Source organism: Octopus sinensis, unplaced genomic scaffold (assembly GCF_006345805.1).
Source record: "Octopus sinensis unplaced genomic scaffold, ASM634580v1 Contig09956, whole genome shotgun sequence".
NCBI classification, from domain to species: Eukaryota; Metazoa; Mollusca; class Cephalopoda; order Octopoda; family Octopodidae; genus Octopus; species Octopus sinensis.
In genome coordinates this window covers 175,879-199,452 of record NW_021831985.1, presented here as the reverse complement: position 1 = coordinate 199,452, position 23,574 = coordinate 175,879, and the positions used below count along the sequence as shown (strand labels likewise).

Here is a 23,574-nt window from a genome sequence, read left to right as displayed (position 1 = left end):
AATCAGGAGAGAAAGCTCAGCTGTAAACCATGCTCATTATAGCAAGATGTTACATGACAAGCTCTGTCTTGCATTTTGAAGTAAAACATGCAGAAGTTCTCTTGAAAGACATTGTGTTGTTTACAACATAATGCTCGTTGTTATACGACTGTTATTCTGAAACTGAAATTTGAAGCACTGGAAGATCGTCGACATACTTCTGACCTCTCATTGTCACCTGTTTGATTGCATCGGTGAAAGAAACCTTAAGAGACAACAGATTCGCGACGGGCCAATAAGTGAAAGAAGGGGTGCATAAATGTGGCTCATGCCCCAAACTGGAAACATTATTTTTCTTTGAAGGTTTAAAGCTTTAACAAAGTTGGAACAAACGGGGACTGTATTGAAAAATTACGGATACATAATACTTTTTTTGATTTCTATGTGCTTACACATTCTTATATAAAAACGTGTCTACAATGTATCTAATGCGCAAGTGCCCATTTTGGAAATCTAATGTATAACAGGAGCTTATTATATATATATACACACGCACACACAGACACGTGCACTTATAAGAATGTTACACATACAGATGTTCAATAAATTTATTACGACTATATCAGTTTCTTTTTGTGCATGCATGTCTGGACCCAAGTAAAGATGGAAAAGTGAATGTTAAAACGATGATCATGAATGATTTGTGTGTGTGTGTCTGTGTGCACGCGCCTCTGTGCATAGCGTATATATGCACATACATACATACGTACATTTATGAAATTATAATAAAATAGTCTGTCTACCAGAAGTGATTGAATAAGAAGTACAAGTGTGATGTCGAATCGGCAACTCTGTATTCTCACACCTTGCTGAATTCTCTTTCAAACACACACACACACCAGTGTTATCTAATGTATACCTAACACTGGCGGAAAGTCAATACTCTGCTTTATTTTTCCACATGGAAACATCAAATAAACGCGTTCCCTCCAGTATCATCATCGGTGTCGATGTGTGATTCTTTCAGTTAGTTCGTTTATTGTGTTGCATTGCACAACTATTTTTAGTTTACGAATCGAATAAAGGTTATATGCAAAGGGTGTGTATATATGCATGCATGAGTACACACACACAAACTCTACTATATAAGTAAGTGTTGGGTAGTTAAGAGTGAAACACATGTATCTGCATTTGTAGTAGTTAAATTTAACTCTTAGCTTAACCACCCCCGTCCAATTTTCGTTTTTGTTACTTTCTCTACGTTTCCTCCATATTTTTTCTGCTCCAATTGCGCTTGCTTCGTGTTGTTTTTTGGTTGGCCTTTTTCTTTTATACTTGTTAATTTAACCTCCCGCCTACCGCGTCAATCACAGAATACCTGCATACACACATACATATTTATAGATACAGACACATGTGAATCTCGATCGTTTTTTCCTATAATTTTATATAGCACCTTTCCTTTGGAAACCCTTTCAGTTTCACTCACAGACACACGGGGGTTTTCTTATAAAAGTATTGTTGATGTGAACGTAATTAGAAGGAACACAAATAAGGAAAGAAAAACAACCCACATAATCAGGTTTCAAAATTTTATTTCATTTGTTGTATATACTATTATTATTTTATTTGAAATTTTACAGTCAAATCGTTTTGCAAGTCAGTTTTACAGTGTGGCCTTAACCTCCATACCAAAGTCGCGCTGAACTCAATTTGGCCGTCTTATCGTTATAGACATTAGTAGCATTTCATACCTAGGGTGGGGGTCGATAAATTTTATTGGCCTTTTTACCCCTTTCTTTCTTTGTGCCTACAAGTATTGTTTTGTGTTCTTTGTATTGATGTTTAATTTCCCATCAAGCACAATGTGATTAATTTTCGACTTATTTAACGAATCGCTTTCTATGAAACTTTGTGTGTTTCATGTACATTTTAGTAGAATTTCAAATTTGTTTTACATGGAAAAAAAGGCTGACTCTTAACCGTTTTGTTAGCTGTCGATTATCTACCTCGGAAATAGTAATGATGTTTAAAATATAATTAAACCATTATAATTCCATTATTCTTTCTCTCTCTCACACACGTGTTTGTTTACGAACAAAAGTGAGGGGTGTGTGTACTCAATACATGATACAGAAGGCAGTTTGATTTTACTGTGTCGTTAAGTTCCGCGCCACGTGCATTCCAGATTCCGTCGAATTGAAGTGTGTGTGTATGTATATATATATATATTTATTTAAGTAGGTGAATGAATTATCCTATGTTTATCGTCAGCATGGAAAATTCGTTTAACCCAAACCTGGGTAGCAAATTCAGGTCAGAAAACACGGTTGAAGCGACCTGTCAAGGGTAGAAACTCCGGGTTCATGTGTAGAAATTTGTGTGTTGTATATGAATAAATGTTCGACTCCATTCTTTCATTTATTTATATATATATATATAATTATAGACTAGTGTGTGTGAAGTCACGGCTTACTCGACTAAAATTAGTCTGTTATCCTTCAGTTCAATGTTAATTGCTATAATTTAACTTAAACTGGTCCTTCTTTTCAACTTACTTTCCTAAAAACTTCGTGAAAATTTTATTTATATTTTTTATTTTTGAAGCTTTACGAATCTTTCTGCTCCTCACCCCTTTCGACTTTTCCGTATTTAAAATGCTTATTTCTTCAACTGAAATTTTGCAGAATTACGTTTTCAACAGTGTAGATTACGTAATGCTGAAGTTTCAAATATAAGTAGAAAGTGGAGGGAAAAAAAAGGTGAAAATTTAAAGCTACAGAAATTCATGGTCATAAAAAGTAGGTTATTATTTCTAAGAAGATTGATTCGAAGCTCCCCTCCCGCCAAATATATATTTCTCTTTTTATATATATTTATCAGCGTAATAGTAACCTACTCTCGAAAACATATCTGCTAAATATTAGAAAAAAATACGTCTTTATCTGAAAGTTAAGAGGGAACAACTTCGGGGTTGTGGAGGCGGACACCAAACGTAGGGGCTCTCCACTCTCTGTGTCTGTCTGGCTATCACCCCCCCCCCTCAAGCGTGCACTCCGACTTTGTTTCTTCGGAAAGGTATTTTTGTAGTAAATTAAGATCTTTTCGGTTTGAACGGCAGTTTTTTTCTAGCGGTGTCATATGAAATTGTCACCCATAATTATGACCCTAGTATCGATCTATTGCATTTCAATCTGTTTTAGGGTTAGGGGTGGGGGGAAGGATATCTTTTTTTTTCTTCAGAAATGTAAATAAACCCAATCTGTTTCTTAAACGAGGGACATATTCATACGGCACATAATGTTCTTTTTTTTTTACCTCAGTAGACATCAGTGATTGGTTGAAATTGCAGAAATTGAAGAAAAAACAACAAATATCTTACAAACCATAGCATTTTCTCAATAAAGTCAAGAGAAAAAGATGTTTTATAAACACATTCTACCAGTATACGAAGTTTAGAATTTTTTAGTTACCTAGAAATTATTCTAAAAACTGCCGTTCAAACCGAAAAGATCCGTAAATTAAATTTAAAAAAAAAATTCTGTACGTTACGTGAGAGTACATTTATGTAGGTATGTATGCCTTCACACACACACACACGTCTAATCTAATATTTGTGTGGTACTGTAGTCATTCAGCATAATTTTTTTCTTGGTGTTTTCTTCTGTACGTATCGTTTCTTCATCTTCAGTGAAATCGATCTTTGTAACTTCACGGGTCAATAAAGTAAAAGAAAAACAAAGCTAAATGAAATCAATTCAATCTATTGTGCCTTTTCCCTCTCTGAGCTCTACCCCCCCCCTCGTATACTGAATTTTTGCGCCTAGACAGAATATTTTTAATATTAGTAATATTGCTGTTCGTTTAGTAAAATGAATAAGATATGAATCGGTGTTGAAACCTGCTTTTGGTCGACTTTTCTTCTTCAATCTTTTTGTTGATTATGAAATGTCATGTACCAGTAATACACTTGGGTGTTCGATTCTGTCCATTTACGCACGCCTACGGCTTTGCAAATACCAAACCTTGTGCTGTATTCGAATATACTACTACTACTGGTATGAGTTCTAATCATTGAGAGTTCAATTCCATCGACAGTCGAATTTGATTTTCATTTCTTTTTGGGGGTTAGTGAAATATCAATCGAGTATAATATCCCATACAGTAAAGAAAAAAAGAATCTTTTTATAGGTTTCGTGTCTTTAATAAAAAAAAAAAAATTATGAATGGCTGTGCCCCAGCATGGCCACGACCTCTGGCTGGAACCGACAATACGATAATTGTTATTAATTAAGCGCTGGAATGATCGAGACGGAAATATAATCTTGATTACCTCCCTTTAAGACCCGAGTTCAAATTTCGTTGAGGGTTAAATTTGGCTTTTCCAGCTTCGGTTCGATAAAAGAAGCACCTTTCTTGTATATTGTCGTTTTTGGCACCGGATTTGCACTGATTAAACGGACTTGACAAAAGGCATTCACGCTGCCGTGGCCTCTGTGTATGTGTGACTCAGCTCTATGGCATCATAGAACAAACGAACCCATCTCAGATATCTAAAGAAGTCATACGGAGCTGAGTCAAACTTATTAGATAATATGTTACTCTTACAAAATGCGTGGAGTGCCACTTTCTTTCGTTTGTTAGCTCACTCCTGTGTGTGTGTATAACACACACACACACTCATTCACTTGTATTTCATTATGCACTGTTTTTATTGAGTGTAGTGTGTTATTGGATGTTTGGCTGTTGTTTCTAGCAGGTTGATTAATGCCATGCGTTCAGACACCATCTGTTTGTCATACTTTCGATAGATTACATGGGTGTCATGCTCAACCCGCTAGCATAATAGTTTGACCTTGCTTTAAATAAATTTAGGAGAAATTTATTTTTAGTAGCCGTCCGGTTGACTTTTTTATATCTCTGTCACTCTACTCTCTCACTTCCTTGTTCATGATTTTGTGGCCGTGTATCAATGTGACATTCACATTATTTGCTCCCAGTATATAATGGTAGAGACGGACATTAGGTTGAATTCAGGTTGTTTCGTGACCATGTTTCGAGAATGGTTGTGGTGTTGATGTTAATGACAGAATCCATAAAACAAAAAAAAAAACGTTTATTATGACCGTTGTGCTGGGGGTTCAAATACCGCTTGTGCTAGTTTTGATTTTTAACCCACTTTCCAGTGGTGTTTATATCTCGATTCTGGGAATTTTTGTTTTTTTAAAACTCTATCTGTATTTTGCTGAATCGCTTTGGTAGGTTGACGTAAACAAACCTACACTGAATGCCAAGCCGTGGATGGGGTGTGGGGAGGGGAACATGCCTGCTCACATGCTCAAACACACGTATACGTCGGGCTTTAAGTGTTTGTCTACCAAAAACTATTCAAGATTTTAGTCGGCTCGGCGTTGCAGAGGGACTGTACACGCCCCCGCAAACGTGTGTATGTGTATATAATATATATGTGTGTGTATGTATATATATATATATATATATATATATATTATATATATACTCTGCGTAATATATATGTACAATATATTTTGTGTGTATGTATATATATATATATAATATATATATATATTATATATATATACTCTGCGTAATATATATGTACAATATATTTTGTGTGTATGTGTATATATATATATATATTATATATATATATATATATATATATATATATATATATATATATATATATACTCTGCGTAATATATATGTACAATATATTTTGTGTGTATGTGTATATAATATATATGTATGTATGTGTGTATACTCTGTGTGTGTGTGTGTGTATATATATATATATATATATACATATAAATGTAGATAAATGGTACAACAAGGCACATGGTCGAATATTATATTATACATATATATTTTATATATATATATTATATTATACATATATATTACGCAGAGTATATATATATACTCTGCGTAATATATATGTATAATATTCTGTGTGTGAATGTATATATACATACACACACATGTGCATACATACGCATGTATAAAAGCAAAAATTGACAGCTGCAGGTATGTTTCATAAGGCAAAGGGACATAACTGCTATCTAGGTGGCGAAGTGGAATCGTCTACAACAGTGGTTTACAACCTTTTCACTACCAAGCCCCCCTCCCCGTTTTGTAAATGAATTTTCCCACGAACCCCAATATCTTGAAAGGTCTGTCAGTGAATTTAGTTCAGGGAACCCCCACTACTGCCTTTGTGAACAGTATGTTGGGAACCACCGGCCTACATCTAAACGACTACAAAAATCCTTTCAACTGTTTTCTCCAGTTCAGTGTTCAAGTCGTACTGAATTCAGTTTTGCCTTTTCATTCTTCCTGGGTCAAGAAATAGGCAACTCGGAAGGATTGCTCGAGCCATTCATTGAACGACTTATTTATGCTTTTGAGTTTTAAACCTCGCCGTTGCCTATTTAAATCCGTCGCACAGTTTAATACTTACTATCAGTTGGTCCTTGGATGCTATTGCTGGTGTCCGTTCTGCCAAATTAGGGACCAATTCTCTTATTTGAGGATAATCTTTTTTTCTTCCTAGGGTCTTCTTAACATCTTTCACGCTATGCCTGTATGTGTGTGAAATAACGTATGTATGAAGAAATAACGGGAGGAATTTTAGTTTTAAGTACTCTCAATTTGTATTTTATTTTTTGGAATTTTTCAGGAAAGTTTTGCGAATTTGTGTTCTACACACGGGAATTCATACGATAATGCAAACAAATATAAAAGAAAAATTGTGGGTAATTTAAGGGCAATTTAGCTGTTGTTTTTACCACATCCCGCGACCACCTTTTAGCTTTTTCGTCGCTCTGACATGCATTGGTGTTTTTTCAGTATTTTTCTCTTCATAAATACAGTTAATACTATAATGATGCACCCAGGTGTAATTCATTGCTGGGATTTGAGCCCCCCCCCAAACCGTATTGTCCGTGTTTTAAACTCTTAATTAATCGAAAAAGAGGGGAAATTTTAGGATTTATCGGAATGAAGGAGAGGATTTTTTAAAAAATTGAAAATAATTGTTTTGCTTATTCGCATGAATCCCTGAAAATTCGCAAACATTTTCTGAACATTCCACCAGAATTCTGCCGAAATAACTCCACAGAATTTTGAACTGACACAGATGGTGGGTATCTGTTTGTGTCAGTTTTGTTTTTTATGTCTTTCTATCAGTGGTCTGTATAATTGGTTTGTTCTTGTGTAGCTTGCATAGCCATTTTTAACTACTGAAAACTACCTCTCTGAGCATTTTTAACGAAGTTCGTCGCTGCTGATGCTTAGCCATACACATGCACGCACACACATACATACACGCCGTCACGCCATGGTCGAATGAATGTCATCGTGGTTATTAGTAAATATGGTCATTTCAAGCGATAGACTGATTTTGCTTCAGATTCGCCGACCTCTATAAATATTTGCTGGTTTTGTGTTATGTTTGGTGGGGAAAACATTCACACGCGTATGCACACACACATACATACATGCATACACACACACAAACACATACAATGTGTGCGCTTGTATGTAAACAATATGCACTCCCATTTTTTTGTTTTCGCTTTCATTTACTGTGTCAAGAGGATTTTGCGGTTTTGGTGTTTGAGTCTAATATTTTTTTTTGTTATGGAAATAGGACTTCTGTATCTTCTATAAAAGTGTTTTGTATTTTATGACAACGTTTCTTGTGTGTTTATCCACACACGCACGCACATGTCAGTTTGTGTGGGTATATATATATATAAAAAATACTGAATTTCTAAATCTCTCGTAGAGACATGTACGGTGGTGGGGCGATAGATATATGTACACACATACATTTCAGTCATGCGGGTGCGGTCATGTTGGAGCATACATTGTTTTCTATTTTTTCCTTTTTTTGTAAATACAGTGATAAATCAGCGTAAAAGAAAATGCAAACACAGAAAAAAAAAAGCAGATTAGGTGCCTTGTCCATTTGCAGCAGTTAAATAATTTACCAGCTAATCTGTTCTCATTGAGGCAGGAGCGACGGAGTGTGTGCGCTTGTGTATGTGTGTCTCTCGCTATATATATATATATATATATATATATATATATACACATTCACACACACATACACACATACATACACACACACATACGCACACAATCCCAATAGCTATGGAGGCAGAATTTTTTCTCTTTCGGCTCTGCCATGTTTGACTGATTTGGCAGACGAATAATAAAACACGTTTTCCTCCATGCCACATGTAAAGTAATCCACCTTCCTTTCTTTTCCCCCATTTTACTCCCATCCTCTTAACACTTTCCAAAACGTGCAAACATTTTATATCCATCAGGCACTCATATATATTACGTTCCAGCTCTTAATAATCCCCAATATATATTATAATTCGAGATGGTAGAAATAGGAACCAGATCTCCCTCATTAACTATCCAACGTCCATAATGTCGGTTGGGGGCTGAACTTAGCTCACTTATTTCAAATTATAACGTTCATAACGGCTGGAAATGACCAAGAAATCCAGGAATAAGGTTTTCTTTTTGGTCATTTTCGACTTATCCTTAGGTTTTGGTGGACTTTCTCTTTATGCGCCTCCCTTTCAGCTCTCAGGAAAAATAAAAGTGCAGTTTTGTTTTTTTATACATTTTTCTTTTTCTGCTGTACCTATACTTAATATGCAAAAAATAGTTTTACAAAAATTTAATCATTAAAAAAATGCCTCGCTTCAATCCATTTCCGTGAAGTTTTTACTAATATATATATGTATATATATATAGGACACCTGGTTCGAAAGTCCAATTTCAGCTTTGATTATGTAAGCTAAAATTACAAATTCGTATTATTTACGTATTTATTTCTCATTTTTGAACCATTAAAAATTCTTGCGAAGATTTTGACATGTAAATTGCTGATGGACAAGAAGGATTTCGCGGAATGTAGGGCTTCCTAAGTCAAATTCAAGGTCTAAGTTTTTCGGTTTCAAAAAGAACCCAACTATTAGAATTAATTTTTTTTTTCAAACCATTAAAATGATCTAAAATATTTTGGCTTATGTTACAAATTGCTAATTGGGAATATTAAATAAAAACTTGCACATTAGAAAGGATTTGCATTTAGGTTTCGTAATCTAAAGTCAACACAAGGCTGTGTGTGTGTTTATGTATATGATTATATTATTTCGATATTTTTTTTATTTTTCCTTATACTATGTCCTTAATGGATTTCTAATGCTGTGTCCCTTTAGGGCTGTTCTTCGTTCCATAATCGTCATTTTATTTTCCAGTAGTTTAATCTCTCTCTTTTCTTTTCCGACATTATGTCCATTTTCATTCCGTCGTTGGTGATTGACTTCATTCCGTAAATCCTCATCATTCCAGTATTCTGTTTTTCCTTCATTCCATCGCAACACCCGCCTTCTACTTTTTCCTCTTCTTCCTTTTTCCTCCTTCTGTCTAAACACTTCTCTCCTTCCACCCGCCTTCAGTTATGTCTATAAAATGCGTGTGCGTGCATGTGTGGTTTTGTGTTTATATGGGTCTTTAAAGTATATACATCTGTATGTGTATAATGAGTGTTTGTGTATATGTATATACATATGTGCATGCGTATGTATATATATATATATGTGTGTGTGTGTGTGTGTGTATGTATGTATGTATGTATATAGGTTAGTCTTGGTTAAAGGATTGTGAATGTTGAAAGAATGTTTAAGCAATTAGAGGACTTATATGCTCTAGACATGAGTATGGGGGGTGGGAGTGTCATGTGGATTTTGATTCTTATACCTTAATCCATACCTTTCTTGTATAATTTGTCAGAAATTTGGTTTGATTCCTGTCTTCTAAAATGAAATTCAGGAAAACGTAACTCGTGCTGGAAACGTTGTAAAAGTCGCATCAGAATGAATTTTGTTTTATTGCCGAAAAGAAAATCTTTATTCCTCCACCTATTTTTGACAAGTTGCTTTGGTGTGTTACTCTATCAGTATCTATAAATCTGAAATGTCTCGTATGTAAAAGTGCAACAAAAACCATAAAGAAAAATAAGACACGTGATCATGAGGGGATACGTGAATTCTTAAAACAGAAATCACGTGGGAGTTATTGTTTCCAACAAGCACATGTGAAAAATGAACTAATCCACACAATTAACATACCAAGAAAATAATGATTTGAATGTTAAATTAGAATATTTATTTGTAAAAATGCAAATCGTGTGAGATCAATGTCATTTGTGTTTTGTTTTTTTCCGTATTTTGACACTTTACTTCAAAGATTATCTTTTTCCCCATCCAGCATCATTACGGGATCCATAGAGACATTGTTTATCAATCCTGGTCCTTCATCGCTAAAAAAAAAAACAAACGGAAAGACTTAATAGTTTCACAATTCTGTCAGCATTGCTTTCAAATAATGGATCTCCGTCACTTTCGACGAGGAGTATTCAGCTGTTATTTTTGATCAGCTAAACCGCCTATATATTCGTTAAGTAAACATGTTATGTGGCTAAATTCCCACTGACCACGTACACCAAGTTCTTGGGTAGAGTCAGCATCACTTGGTTAGTGTGACAAAGCTAGAGGAGTTCTGCATTGCAGGTAAAGCCCATCAGAGTGGTTTCTCAGCAGTTTCTCTGTTTGCTCAGTTCCACACACAATATTTGGGTCGACTTGAAACTTTAAGAAATACTGCATGCCATTGAACTCGGGATCTTGTGATTGCAGAGCAGACTTCCTAGCCAGGAGCAGGCACGGCCCGTTGTGGTAAAAAGTTTGCTTTCCAACCACATGGTTCTGGTTTGAGTCACACTGCATGGCACCTTGAGCAAGTGTCTTCTGCTCTGGCCTTGGGCTGACCAAAGCCTTGCGAGTGGATTTGGTAGATAGAAACTGAAAGAAGCCTGTTATGTAATGTGTGTTCAGCAAAAGAAACCGATAGGGTAAGTACCAGGCTTTACAAAGAAAATAGTACTAGGGTTGATCTGTTGGACTAAAATGCTTCAAGGTGGTGCTGCAACGTGACTGCAGTCTGATGTCTGAGACAAGTGAAAGATTAAATATAAACAAAAGATTATATCTCACAGACACAAGGTGCCTATTTATGCCTATATCGACTGATGGGTGGGTAAGTCTTGTAGCCACCAACATAATGTGATGCTAGTAATAGGATATTAACTTAATGGTATCCTATAAGCTTGGCCACTAATACCTTTCATTCTCATCCCCCCCCCCGTTATTTAGCTGCATTGAAATGTCATCAACTTTCCACAGATCCTAGTTCTCTTCATCAGACATATAACCTACTATGGACCTATTTTGGTTATCTCGCAGAATAATTTGATTGGATGTTTTTAAAATAAATAATTTGAATACTTTGAAGGTACAGTCCAGTTCTCTGATAGGGTGGCTTTTAAGTTAGTGTATAGCTTTTAAGTAACTGACCCGGAATGGGAAGGTCTGCAAATGGATCTCTGACTTGTTTTGGAGAATTTGTTGCAGTTGCTTCCTTCAGAGTTGTATACCAATGATGATTATATTCATCGCAAAAATTCATGTAAAAAAAAAAAATCGCCAAAAACAGTAGCAGTAATGAAAATATAGGAATCCCAAAGTTTTGCAAATTTTCTTTTCTATGCGCTGGGATTTATGCGAATAAGCAAAACAATTATTTTCAATTTTTTTTCTGAAATCCTCTCCTCCATTCTGATAAATCCAAAAACTTCCTCTCTTTTTTGATTTTTTTAAGAGTTTAAAACATGAACAATGCGATTTTTTTTTTTTTTTTTTTTTTTTTGCTCAAATCCCAGCAATGGATTAAACCTGGGTGCCTCATCATACTGTTAATGTGTTTATGAAGAGAAAAATACTGAAAAACACCAATACATGTCAGAGCGCTGAAAAAACAAGAAAGGTGTAAGGTGGTCGCGGGATGTGGTAAAAACAACAGCTAAATTGCCTTTAAATTACACACAATTTTCAAGGTTGCAGGTCCAGATTTGGCCTGGAATGTTTTAAATTTATGCACAGAGTTGGTTTTTAGATTACAAAAATTATCGTACAAAAAAATTTGTCGCAAAAAGTCATGTAAAAAAAATTGCCCAAAACAGTTACAGTACTTAGGAATCCAAAATTTCAGGATTGTGGGTCTAGATTCGGTCCCAGAATGTTTTTAATTTACTGACAGAGTCAGCCTGATTCCAAAATTATTTGGTATGTTGGGCTATGGCCCCTAGGAGTAAAATTGAAAAAGTGTGACACACTGACATACATTTATTATATATTATATTAAAGCGATGAGCTGGCAGAATCATTAGCATGCTGTGTGAAAAGCTTAAAGGTATTTCATCTGCTGTTAGGTTTTGAGTTCAAAATCTACTGAGGTTGACTTTGCCTTTCATCCATTCGGGGTCGAAGTAATTAGTACCAGTTACATACTGGGGTTGATGTAATCGACTTAATGCCTTACCCCAAAATTCGAGGCCTTGTGCTTCTAGTAGAAAGGGTTTATTAAAGTTGGTAAAGTGACTCACTGACATAACATTTATTATATTAGATATGTTTAATTTTGGGGAAGCGTAATTTCAATTAAAGTATATTTTATATATGTGTATATATATATGTATTAAAGAAAGCAAAAATAAAACAAAAATGATAGTGTACAGTATGTTGGCCACAGGAATTCCTGTCAAAGAGACATGGTTAAAGAAAGTTGTACATCATCTCCCTCTTTCTCTCACATACCCACTCTTTCTCTTATTATTACTCCCACTGCCACCATCGATACTACTACTTTTAATAAAACATCAACTCTCCCTAAATTTCTTTGTCTCTTTATCTCCCTCTCTTTTTCTTTCTTTCTCTGTCTTCACCACCACCCTCACCGTCTCTATGCCTACTACTACTCTCACGCCAGCACCAGGAATAGTAGAAGTGTCATTGGATAGTGAGAGAGTAGGTCAAAATATGACACACTGACACACAAATTAGTTTTTGCATTTATTATATTATATTATATATATATATATATATATATATATATATACATACATGCACATACACACAAGATTGGTGCAGTCTTCCATTGAGCCAGCTCCTGTCAAATCGTCCAACCCATGCTAGTATGGAAAATGGATGTTAAATATGATGAACCTATGTCAGCATGGGAAATGGACATTAAATGATGATATATATATAAACCTCTTGAGGTAGCTATGTATCTCCTTTACTGCAAGTCACCTATTTCTGTGTGTCTCTCCATTCTCTAACCTCTCATCTGGCACAAAACCACCCACCTCAATACTACTCCCTTCTCACTTGAGTGGCTTTGTCTTATGAGCTATTTGGTGATCTCACTGCTGTTGGTGCCATGTAAAAACCACTCAGTACAGACTGTGAGGCAGCTGGCATTAGGAAGGGCATCTAGCCATAGAAACCACGCCAAGGCAGACAGAATTTTGCATGGTCTTCTGACTTGCCAGCTGCTGTCAAACTGTTCAACCCATGCTAACATAGAAAGAGGATGTTAAATAACGCTAATGATGATATATATGTTTGTATTTTTGCTGGTGTATCTGAACGAAAGATGTAAACAGCCCCCCCCCCAAATTTGAAGTTCTCCATTTGCTAAATGTTCTGCACTGAGTTAGATAGTCCCCTATGACTCACATTGTTGGAAATTGAGTGAAGCAGTGGTTGACTAAGAGGATACTTGTAAATTAACAAACAGTTCCTATTGCTTACTTATAATATAAAATAAGTGTTGGTATACACAACCAGGTGAGATGGTCCTTGCCTGGCACACCCTTTCATTGTTTGTCTGCTTAATCCGGATGGACTTGTGGCTGGAAACCAACTACTACCACTGTCATGACAACTGTTTTATTGTGCTTGTAGAATATTGTGACAAATTAATCCCTGTTATGTGGAAACAAGTGTTTAGACTTAGAAATGATAAAAGAAAAGCGTCAGTTTGACGTACCATTTCTCTTCTTTCCTTATATGACTATGATGATGATGATGGTGAAACATTTCTTCTGCTGATAGGTACTAAGCCATGTGTTATGGAGGAATATTAAGTCAAGCCAAGTACTTGACTGGTACTTTATCTATTGTTGAGCAGAATTTGAACTCACCTGAAAAAGGCTTAAAGTAGACAAACGCAGCCATCATAGGTGTGGTAAGAACTTGCTTCCAAGCCATGTGGTTCCGGGTTCAGTCCCACTGTGTGGCATCTTGCACAAATGTTTTCTACTATAGCCCTAAACCAACCAAAGCTTTGTAAATGGATTTGGTAGATGGAAGCCGAGAGCAGCTCGTCATATATATATTATGCCTGTCCCCCCTTGTTTAACCACTGGTGCTTGTTTGTTTACATTCTTGTAACTTTATGGTTTGGTTTGGCAAAAGGGAAAAAGAACCAAGCTTGAAAAAATAAGCTCTGGGATTGATTTGTACAACTAAAACCCTTTAAGACAGTGCCCCTTCATGGTTGCAGTCAAATGACAAATGAGTAAAAGATAAAGAATAAAAGATTTCAGTTCAATGCTATAATGGTTCTACCAATCCATTACCTTCTGTGGAAATGGTCATGGAAATTGTTGGCATCTTCTGCAGGTACCATCTGCATAGGTTTAATGTTGTCACATTGATCAAAGTACTGTTTAAGACGGGCCTGGCCAACTCAAATTACATTGTGGGCCTCTTGAATTACAGCGAGTTTTTTGAGGGCCACTTGTATACTGAATTGAAAGCATTTTGCTTTCTCATGCTATTATTACAATAATGAATGACATGAAATATTATTGTTACAAAAGCAGTAGTATCTTTCTTTTTTACTTTTCATTACAATCTTAAAGTTTTGATAAAATTTAAAAAATATTTGTTTAAATAAATCCATTTCAAGAAAGTATCAAGTGGGCCGCAAGATAAGTCTGCAGGCTGCATGTGGCCTGCGGACCTCAATTAGCCAGCCCTGGTTTAAGACAGGTTCTCAATTTTTTTTTATGGAGCTCCTTGATTCCTGTTTCATTCAGGTAGACCTTCATAACCATAAAATCCTATTATATATTTATAATTAAATATTAGGAATTATAATAAAACCGTTAAAATATTTTCTGTATTGTAGAATTATGATGAATTTATTGCTCATAAATTTTAACAACAAACGTCTTAGATGAACCCCCGAAGAGTTCTGTGAACCCTGGTTGAGAACTTATTTAAGAGTGAGTTGTTCATGGTGATGGCCATACACATGTATGGTGTGGTCAGTTGTAGCACATAAATGAGGTTGAGTTGTCCAAACAGCTTCAGGATTGCTATTGTCACCTCAAATTGGTTCATGTTAAATCTTTATAGCTTAACCCTTTAGCATTTAAACGGGCCATATCTGGCCAGAAGTATTCTGTCTGTTTTATGTTCAAACTGGCCAGATCTAGTCTCTCACACCAACCCTACAATATCGTTTTAAAAATTAACAGCTACCTCATCAAAATCTCATAGCTACAAGACAATGCCTGATTAGTTCAAAACAATGTGGATAAAAAAGGATTAATTTTGGCAGAATAATGTGAATACTAAAGGGTTAAACTGACTGTATCCGAGCCCTAATATTCGACTTGTTCTACGTTTAAATCAGCTAGATCTAGCCGCTCATAGCTATCCTACAGTGGCATTCTAAAAATGTAGTTACATCATCAGAATTCTTATGCTTTGAGGTAATGATAATCCCAAACAACGTAAATAAATAACCATTACATTTGACAGTAATCAGACTGATAACCCTTTGGGTTACACTGGTGAGGTCAGCTGTAGTACATGGATGAGATCAATTGGCTCGAATGAATGCAGGATTGTTGCCGTTACCTCATCTTGGTCAGTCTTTAATATTCATAGTTTATATTGATGTGGTCAGCCCTAGTATATGAATGAGCACCTCATCTTGGCCAGTGTTAATTAAATATCAATAGTTTGTGCTGGTGTGCTCAGGAGTAGCACTTGAATGGGATCAAGTGACCCAGACAAGTGTACGATTGTCAACATTAAAGGATTGTCACCTTGATCAATTCAAGTTCAATATCAAGGTGGTTGCCAAATGTAATCGATATGATATGCAGTTGGCAGGGGTCAACTGTAACACATAAAAAGATGAAATAATCAAAGCAGGGTTGCAATTTCCTTGTTGTTGGCACTTAGCTTTGGGAATGGCATGTAACTTGATGCAGCTCATAAAATAGCAATTCAGTGAGATACGACCATATTGACTTCATCTCAGAGGCTTTCTGCTGAACTATTTTATTTCCAAAGATCAACCTTAACGAGAAGACCTATGATGAAAGCATCCTATTCATGGTTATCCCATCTTTCTTCAGGCATAGTGTTTCAGTGACTACATTATTCAATGTGTTCTTGTTTTTTTAAATTTTTTTTTATTGAAGGTAGCAGAATGTAGTTTGAAGTAGATTTAGCCACTGTTTCTAGTGGGCCAATGACCACATAGAGGCTCGCTCTGTCATTGGTTTGGTTGCTACTGAGTTGAGTGACCACAAGATGGCTCTCATAATTGTTGTTTTGGAAACTTATAAGGTGTGTTTTACAATGTGAAGCTGCTAAATGCTAAAATAATAACCAGCTTGAATAACTCCATAGTCTGTAGTTTAAATCTGACCCCAGTACTCATTACTTATTCTTTTAATTGCTCCACCTATTATACCATCTGTTGGCTTAGTGGTTAGGGCATTCGGCTCATGATCGTAAGGGTGTGAGCTCAATTCCCGGCGAAGCGTTGTGTCCTTAAGCAAGATACCTTATTTCACATTGCTCCAGTCCACTCAGCTGGCAAAAATGAGTAGTACTTGTATTTCAAAAAGGGCCAACCTTGTCACACTCTGTGTTATGCTGAATCTCCTTGCGAACTACATTAAGGGTACACTCAGCCACTTGCACATTAATTTCAGCCACTTGCATGTTAATTTCACGAGCAAGCTGTTCCGTTGATCGTATCAGCTGGGACCCTCGTCGTCCTAACCGACGGCGTGCTCCTCTTACTAACTTGTGCTGTGCCATGCCACTCCCCATGAGCAATACTTTGATTCGTTATCGACCTTGAGATTGCTTCAAGTTGATGCATGCTTGTCATTATCTTTTCATAGATGAAGGCAGCGGCCAGCTGGCAGAATCATTTAGTCACTGCACAAAATACTTAACATTTCTTCACATTCTGAGTTCAAATGCCACTGAGGTTGATATTGCCTTTCGTTCTTTCAGGGTCGATATAATAAGTGCCAGCAGAGCACTGGAGTTGCAGTAACCAACATCCCTATGCCTCAGATTTGCTGGCCTTGTGCCTAAACAAGAAATGATCAATTCTTCTTAGATGAACTGCAAGCATTAGATGGTGTATCTGGAACTGAATCCTTCTTTAGACTTCATATAATGATTCCTTTCTACACTCTCCAAGTGGTTGGCATTAGGAAGGGCATCCAGCTGTAGAAACTCTGCCAGATCAGATTGGAGCCTGGCGCAGCCATCTGGTTTGCCAGTCCTCAGTCAAATCATCCAACGCATACTAGCATGGAAAGCGGACGTTAAACAATGATGATGATGATGATGATAATGATAGGATGGGATTTGTGGGAGATTTTAGTTGCAATTTCTGTCATGCCAAGTGACCATGTAAAAAGTTCCTTCATAGATTGTTCCTCAAGGAAAAAGTAAAAGTTGAATCTAACAAGTGCCATAAGATAAGTCTTCAGTGCTGCTGCTTGCAAAGTCAACCTCAAGCTGTTTCAGCTTTATGGTGCCTGTTTGAACTGCCGGAACTATGTGGTTAGGGAGCAGATGTTCCCTGTCTTAGTCATTGACACAAAATAGTGTTGATGACTAAACTTGTGAATCACTGAACTCTTGGCTAGGTTCTGCGTCAATGAAATGACTTAGCTGAAACAGAGCATTTGATGAGAAGCTCTGTGGCAGTCATTCTGGGCCCCTTGCTCTCTGAATTCAAATTCCACTGCAGCCAACTTTACCTTTTTATTTGGGGTTGATAAATTACCAGTTTAGGACTCAGAATTTGTAAAATTGTTAAGAGTTTCTGTAAGATTTCCTTTGGTATCTGTTCTGTCTCCATGTTGTGAGCTCAAAAATTCTGCTCGGTTTCCATTTTTCATGATGATGAGTGCTAATTGTCTATGGGACCACAGCTGATTATGAAATCTGCAAAGAGTATGGAAGAGGATTGGAAATGTCTGCTACTGCAGCCAAATGATGATGTTTCCTGTTGCTACTTTGAGTGCCTGTTTGGACTGCCGGAACCATGTGGTTGGGGAGCAGATGTTCCCTGTCTTAGTCATCGACGCAGAACAGTGTTGATGACTAAACTTCTGAATCACTGAACTCTTGGCTAGGTTAGTCGTTTTGTTCCCCAGCCCTCGTTTCAATTAATTTCGAAAATAATGAAGAATTTTGTAAAACATCTTTGTCATTATTAAGCTGGTGTTTAGAACATAACATGAAATTTTGATATAAGGTTTTAATGGTGATCATTTTAAGACTTTGCTTATCATATTTCTGTTGGAATACACAGCCCTTGTTTCAAGTAATTTTGAAAACTAAGAAATTAGCGAAATAATCTTGTCATTATTCATTAGTTGTTTACGGTAACATGAAATTTTGATAGGTTTTAAGAGCGTTTTAAAACAAGGAAGTTTGTGTTGTTAGAACCAAGGCTGGTTGGTATCAAAATGGGTTAATACTGTGAGCCTGCTAGACTAAAGAAAGTAAGGATTGAGAAATTACTATTCGTTGGGTTTAGTTCATTTGCTAGGTTTTCTGATAGTGTCCTTTTACCCAGTTTCATTCCCATGATTTGGGGGTCGACCTTGAGGTTACAGTAGAAGTCATTTGGGCAAAGTGTCACAGTGAAGTGAAATCAAGACCATGCTAGTGTAATATACAATATAGAAACGATGATAGTAAGGTACTTGTCAAAGTTGTAACTTTTCCCAAAATAACTTGGTCATGATGTTAGAAACAGAATTGCTACAGAAATGCATATTTAGGTAGAATTATTCGTAAGTTAGATGAGTTTGAAATACCGCCTGTACACACACACATAAAAAGAAAAAAATGTCACTGAGTAATTAAAGATATAAAGCATGTAACAAAAAAGCTGAAGTAAGATGAATTTTGGAAGTATGGGAGACAACTCTGGATATTTTACAATCTTGCTCAAGTTGTCTTCATGAGAATCTGCTGTTGAACGAAGCATTTTAATCGTGAGCTTGAACGAACAAATTGACAAAAATCACATGTATGTTACTATCTAAGGGCCAGAGAAACTGGTAGCTTTCTATGATTTTGAAATTCTCTGCAGTTAGGGGCTTCACTTGGTCAAAGTGGACCATGTGTCTGCATATATATATGTGTAGCTTAGGCAAAACCATTTGAGAATGACCGGAAGTTACACCGTCTTGCAAGTCTCTTCTTTCCACACTACTGATGTTGTCCGTTGGAAAAGCTGCTACTTTAGGGCCAATGGTGTTGTCACCAGTGTTGCTACCAGAAGGCACAGAACTGGGCACATGTTGTGTGACATCAAGCCAGATCTTACAGTGTTTCAACCAATCCTTATCCTTGATAAGTATCTTTTTTTCTTTTAATCTCCTCTGAAGAACAAAAGGCAAAGTGAATTTGAACTCGAGCACAGAGACTGTAACAGATGCCATGACACATTATTCTATCTAATTTTCTAAAATAATAGGTTGTTCATTGTTATCAGTGATAACTCTAAATATCGCCATCAGCATCAAAGTAGATCACTCTCCTCCACAGGTTTTTGTCTTGAGCTGCGGTGATCCATCTCTCATCATCATCATCATCGTTTAACGTCCGTTTTCCATGCTAGCATGGGTTGGACGGTTCAACTAGGGTCTGGGAAGCCAGAAGGCTGTGCCAGGCCCAGTCTGATCTGGCAGTGTTTCTACAGCTGGATGCCCTTCCTAACGCCAACCACTCTGAGTGTAGTGGGTGTTTTTTATGTGCCACCTGCACAGGTGCCAGACGAGGATGGCAAATGGCCACGATCGGATGGTGCTTTTTACGTGCCACCGGCATGGAGGCCAGTCGGGGCAGTGCTGGCAACGGCCACTTTCGGATGGTTCTCTTATGTGCCACTGGTTCTGGTATCATGGCTACAATTTCCATTGATGTTGATCGATTTCGATTTTGATTTCTATCTGTATTTAATCTCAAGTTGTGTTTCATCCCTGTATCGCATTCTGGGCCAACTCTAATTTCTTGTACCACCAGTTGTGAGTAAAGTATTATAGTCTCCATTCAATTCTTTTATGTTGCCATTTCTTGGGCATACTCAGGCCACTGGAAGTTTTGCTGTACTGCTGTCTCTCTCACTATTGGAAATCATTATTGGATTTGCAGAATCATTCGAGCATTGAACTAAGTGCTTTGTGGTATCTATGGACATTTCTTCATCTTCTGAGTTCAAATGCAGCAAAGTTTATGTTCAAATATCAGAACAAATACTGCAGTGTATCTTGTCTGGCACTATTATGATTTCTGCCAATCTACTGTGTTCACTGCCTATATAATTATAATGGTGATGATAATAATGGTTTCAAATTTTGCCACAAGGGCAGCAATTTTTGGGGAGGGGATAAGTTGATTCCATCGACCTCAGTGTTTTACTGGTACTTATTTTATCGAACCCCAAAAGGATGAAAGTGAAGTCGGCCACAGTGGAATTGGAACTCAGAATGTAGCGATGGGCGAAATACCACTAAACATTTCATCCAGAGTGCTAACAATTGTACCATCTTACTGCCTTAATAATAGTAATGATAATAATCACCATCATCCGTTTTCCATGCTGGCATGGATTTGGTAGTTTGACAGGAACTGGCTAGTCGGACAGCTGTCCAGACTCCAGTTGTCTGTTGTGGCACATGGTTTTTATGGCTGGATGTCCTACGGTCACTGCTGGGGTCCAGGTGGGTAAATTGACTTGCCTCTGCCTGATTTTACCCTTTGTTGATGCTGGGCTCTTAGTTGATAAAAAAGAAGGAAGAAAAAAGTTTTTTAGTCTTCTGGATGTTGATTTTTGAACTGAACTTTGTGGCTGTTATGCCCAAAGCATGTATCAGGCTTTGCATGCTCTCTGAGTTATGGGAGACAAGAGTGCAGCCATGTGTAATCAAAATTTTGGTTCTACTTCAGCATGTGGTCTAGTGCAGTATCTGTCATCCATGCTGAGAAGTGACCTGATCTGGGTTAGAAATAGTGTTAGGGCTTAAGGTTAGGGTTTGCTAAAGTCACATCATAATTTCTTTCTCTAGCTTTTTTATTCTTAGCTTTAACAAACTATCAGGTTTATGAACGTAAAATTATTAAAATCAGAAATGGACAATAGCTATTGTATGTAGCATGTTGAACAAAATTCAAAACTGTTGTCTTGTAATTTTTAAGGAAATGACTTGATCCAAGATCAGAAATAGCACCCGAAATGTTTACATCATAGAACAGTCATGGTTGACATTTAAAGGAAATCATTTGTTTGTTTCTTTTATGTCCATTTTTCCATGCCAGCATGGTTTGGAGGAATACTTATTTAGGTATTGTACTCATCTTGTTATTAACCCATACCTATTTTTCAAGTAGGGGCTTTTTTTTAATATTACACTTGCCTTTAAAGGTGAAAAGTTAGTTATAGGTGTTATGTTGGCAGTTTTCCATGCAAAGACAATATAAATATCCACACACAAACACAAATATCATCACCATCATCATTGTTTTCAATGTCTTTTCCCATGTTTGCATGGGTCATACAAAATTTATTGAAGCAAATTTTCTTCAACCAGATGCTTTTACTATTACCAATGTTCACATGTTTCCAGTCATATTTCCAATGGAAATAAACATCATTTGTATGATAATGATGCTTGTTTACAAACTTCACATAATTTTGAGGCAAGAGTACACCTCCTCTCTCTCTCTCTCTCTCTCTCTCTCTCTCGCTCTCTCTCTCTTTCTTTCTTTCTTTCTCTCTTATAACAGTCTTTTTTCAGTTTCTGTCTACTAAATCTACTAAACTTGCAGAAGTTTTGGAATGTCACAAAAACAAAATATTACTGTGAATCTTTTAGGTAGTGTGACCCATCTGACGTTGAGTCTCATGTGGCGCAAGGTTACCCACTGATGCTCCCTTAAGCTTGGCACCACATAAAAGTGCACCTGTGCCTGGGCCATGTAAAGAGTACCTGTGCCTGCACCATGTAAAGAGCACCTGTGCCTGCACCATGTAAAGAGCACCTGTGCCTGCATTGTGTAGAGTGTCTGTGCTGGTGCCACATGAAAGGCATCCAGTATGTTCTGTAAAGAAGTTGGTATTAGGAAGAGCCTCCAGCCATAGAAACCATACCAAAACTGACAATTAGAGTGAGGTGCAGCTCTGTCTTGCCAGCTCCTGCCAAACCATCCAACCCATGCCAACATGGAAAACGAACCTTGAATGATGATGATGGGAGTGTGGTTGATAGATGCAATTGTAATTATCTTTCTAGCTCTATAGCTCACCTGGTTTGAGCATCAGTTGTATATACTGCTATTACCTACAGCATGTGAAGTGGTCTTGAATGCCAAGTGCCAAAATTCATTCAAGAACTTTTAGGTTGGAAATGTTACAGTAGTTACTGGAACTTTATTTCTTGAAATGTGCTGAAGAATCTTGTTGGAATAAACAGGAATGAATCATTAAACAGCATGTGAATGGTAATTTCCTGCAGTGAAATTCATAGAATTCTTACAAAGAATTTGTTAGTCTGTACTTAGTCCTCTGTGGTGTTAGGTTCCAAGCAATTCAAATTACTTGACCTTGGTAGAGTGGCTAAATAAAACACCCTCTCTTTTGGCATTGTTGTTTAGCTCCAGGTCTGTCATTGTTGAGCAAACCTATATCATAAAAATATATTCTAATCATGACCATCTCCTCTATTTCTGAGTATTTAGACCCACAGTAATCCATTCTTCCCCATCCTTTCTCTGAGGTGATTTGAGGAACATTTGGCTGCTGTTTTAGCAGATTGTTATATTTCCGGTGAATAGTGTGATCTGAGATAAATTTAGCTGCTATTTCTATCTGGCTTAGTATTGGTTCACCTGTTGCTTACTGTGATCTGGTGTCCACCTGACTGCAGACTTATGATTTTATGTAGTATGTTGAGAGAGGCAAAGCTTACTGGTGACCAACAATCTGCTTCATGCACTGCTTATAAAAGAGCAATGTTTGGTTCAAGTAATAATCATTATCATTAACTATATACTAGCCCCTATGCTATTGTTATTATGGTTGCAGTCATCACAACAAGCAAAAGAACCAGGGTTAGTTTACTGTATTTATTCATACATTGGTGAACCAAATGTTAACTGATTTGTAACAAAGGATCATTTTAACACTGTTATTTTTTTCTATATGAAAGTGATAATACATTAACCTTCTCATCAGCATTGATTTAATGTTTGGTGAGACAAACTTTTTTGAGGTAAATTTTCGATGGCTGGATGTTCTTCC

The 23,574-nt window shown here is 36.7% G+C and overlaps 1 protein-coding gene and 1 long non-coding RNA gene across 2 annotated transcripts in view; both read left to right on the top strand.

The window, feature by feature from the left end:
• The window catches only part of LOC115228205 (E3 ubiquitin-protein ligase TRIM33), a 158,304-nt gene that overhangs the window by 11,459 nt on the left and 123,271 nt on the right, over positions 1–23,574 (top strand).
• LOC118761163 lies at positions 1,350–22,685 on the top strand. Its single transcript, XR_004997186.1, has 3 exons — positions 1,350–1,561; positions 13,385–13,387; positions 22,675–22,685. It is a non-coding gene; the product is annotated as an uncharacterized LOC118761163 (long non-coding RNA).